General features: G+C 33.8%; 1 non-coding gene across 1 annotated transcript; it reads right to left on the bottom strand.

Moving 5' to 3' along the window:
* Positions 1–2,617: 2,617 nt before the first annotated feature.
* LOC121228336 (small nucleolar RNA R71) lies at positions 2,618–2,723 on the bottom strand. Its single transcript, XR_005925912.1, has one exon. It is a non-coding gene; the product is annotated as a small nucleolar RNA R71 (small nucleolar RNA).
* Between the last annotated feature and the right edge of the window lie 429 nt (positions 2,724–3,152).

The following is a 3,152-nucleotide window of genomic DNA, read 5'->3' on the forward strand; positions in this document are numbered from 1 at the left end:
GTTGTGTAAATTAAAAAAATAAAAGGGTATTAATTGTAAAGTGAATTGGAAATGAAATATATGCTAATAAGTGAGTAATTTTGTATTCTAGATCAAGATCCCGTAGATATTCGTGAAAAAGAAAAAATAGCTTAATAGTCTCTGAACTTCTACAATTACTACAATTCAATCCAAGTAAGTTCGTAAGGTTAAAATTTTATATTTTTATAAATTTGATGAACAATATTATGCATTTATTCTATTGTTGGAAATGAGTTATTGTTGGAATTATAATATTAACTTGGATATTCGATTTGAATGGAACGCGGGATATGAGTCCATTCGTATTATATGCCTTGTTATGGCTTGTTGATGTGTAAATTGTTGAGCCTAGGTTGGTATCAATTTGGGTGAGAAATGTGGCTTAGAAAATGGCCTATTTTCATCCACACAAGTAGAGACACGAGTGTGTGTCTCATCCGTGTGTGACATACGTCTAGGAGACACGGCTGTGTGTTGCCTGTATCTTTTAGGAATGCAAGTCAGTATGCTCACACGGCCTAGCACATGGGTGTGTGACTTGGCCGTGTGACCCAAGTTAGAGAGTTACACAGGTATGGACATGGGCTGAGACACAGCCGCGTGTCCTTATTTCTAATGCCCACACTGCCTGAGACACGGGCGTGTCTCCTAACCATGTGAGTCACACTGCTGTGTGACCCCTATAGTGTTGAAAATTTTAAATATTTCTGAAAAGTTCTCTGAGTTTTCTATTTAGTCCCGATTTATTTCTAATATGTATTTCGGGTCTTGAGGGCTCGTTTAACGGACAATATATATGATTTTGATTGGTTTTATTATGAGTATTGATATGTAAAGAAATGTTTGAAATTTATGTCTGATTGATCCATAAACCTTGGTAGTGCTTTATAACCCTATTCCAGCGACGGATACGGGTTAGGGTTGTTACAAAATGATCGGAGGAAAACATCTTCAATAAGAGTTTACAAGATTGCTAATTCGACAGAGTTTATTCTTCCTTTACTTTGTTATTTTGATTTTAATCATGTTTGCAATGTGATTTATTATCTTGTCATCAAGAATGGTAGCTTAATTTTGTTTAGCTAGGATGATTGCATTTATTTAATGAATTTTGTTTAAATCATGTCTATATTGTTTGTGCCTCAGTTGATCATGTTTTCAATTAAACTCAAACATGTATTTCATTCATACATGATTTGATGCATTATAATTAGTTGAGCGATCCTAACTAGACGAAGACTAGTGTACACAATAATTGAAATGTGCATGTTTGATTTAGATCCTAACCCAACTAAATTAAAGGTTCATAATAACTTTAACGAGCTCTATTATCTTAAATAGTTTTTAGATTTATGTGATTAAACTGTTTCAAACCTAACCCGTCTATGTTACTTCACATGAATCCTAAGAAACCATTAGTTTAATATGATAAGTAAAATGCATATTTTACTAAGTAAAAGATTCTGAAAGGGCTTAATTTGGTTTGCAAACTCAAGTAAGATCGAGTTGCCATGGAATAATTTCTAGACACTGTTAATCATGATAAAAAAAACTAAGTTGAATGATGTAAATATCTAGCCTATTCATGTTATTGATTATTGAAGTTTGTGTTTTTGCTAAATTCATTCATATATTTCATTTCATACTTCGTATTTAGTTTAAATTAAATTAGGGATCAATCTTGCATCTAGATAATTTAATTTAGTTAATCACTATCACTAAAGATATTGTGTTTTTATTATCAAATTGTTAAATTTAATTTTTTAATATATTGATTAACATACACAGTCTCTGTGGAGACGATAACTCTTTTACTTACTTATTACTTGAAAACGATTGTGTACGCTTGCACAAACCGAGCGTTACAAATTTTGGCGTTGTTGCCGGGGACTGTTGTCTTAATCATTTTTTTGAAATTATTCTTTTCAATTTGGTTTTTATTTAATTTTTTATCTAACTTCTAACCTTACTAATTTATTCTTTATTTACTGTGATTTATTTTTCAGGTGTTTATGAGCATAGATCGAATTATCGATTTATTACCTGTAGACCTTGAGATTGAGCGAACATTTAGATAAAGAAGATGCGAAAGATCAACTCAAAGACAAGTCAAGATGAACCTTGGAAATCAAAATGATGGACAAGGAAATAGAGCCAATATCAAATTGACGGACAAGGAAATAGAGCCAATCATATGCACAATCCAATCCATATTGCTGATGATAGGGATCGTGCCATAAGATAGTACGTTGTGCCACTTTTTAGTAAATTAAATCTAAGAATTAGGAGACCGGATATTGATGCACCACAATTTGAATTGAAACCAATGATGTTTCAAATGCTCCAAATGGTGGGCCAGATTAGTGGAATGCCCACGGAAAATCCACACCTTCACCTTCGATTATTCATGGAGGTGAGCGATTCGTTTAAGATAGCTAGTGTGACTGAAGACACATAAAGGTTGAAGTTGTTTCCATACTCGTTGCAAGATCGAGCACGCGCATGGCTTAATTCTTTGCCACCAATTCAATATCTACATGGCAAGAATTAGCAGAAAGATTTTGGGTTAAATATTTCCCACCTAACAAAAACATTAAGTTGCAAAATGAGATAACCACCTTTCAACAATTGGATGATGAATCTTTGTACGAGGCATGGGAGAGATTCAAAGAATTATTTCGTAACTGCCCTCATCATAGAATTCCACACTGCATCCAGTTGGAGACATTTTATAACGACCTCAATGCACACACAAGGTTGATGGTAGATGCTTCTGCGAATGGTGTGATTTTGTCTAAGTCTTATAGTGAGGCTTATGAGATCATTGAGAGGATCACTAGTAAAAACTACCAATGACCAACAAAACGAGCAACTTCATGAAGAAAAGTAGCCGAAATGCACAAAGTAGACCACTTACATCATTCTCAGCTCAAGTATCTTTTATTTCTTCAATGTTGAAACAGTTTACCGCTAATGGTTTAAATAATTTTGCAGCTTAATAGCCAAGTTTGTTTGATGTTGTTTCCTGTGTATACTGTGGGGATGGTCATTCTTTCGAGAATTGTCCATCAAATCCCGAGTCAGTTTATTACATAGGGAATCAACACCAAAATAGAAGTAGACACGGACCA

This window comes from Gossypium hirsutum, chromosome A04 (genome assembly GCF_007990345.1).
Source record: "Gossypium hirsutum isolate 1008001.06 chromosome A04, Gossypium_hirsutum_v2.1, whole genome shotgun sequence".
NCBI classification, from domain to species: Eukaryota; Viridiplantae; Streptophyta; class Magnoliopsida; order Malvales; family Malvaceae; genus Gossypium; species Gossypium hirsutum.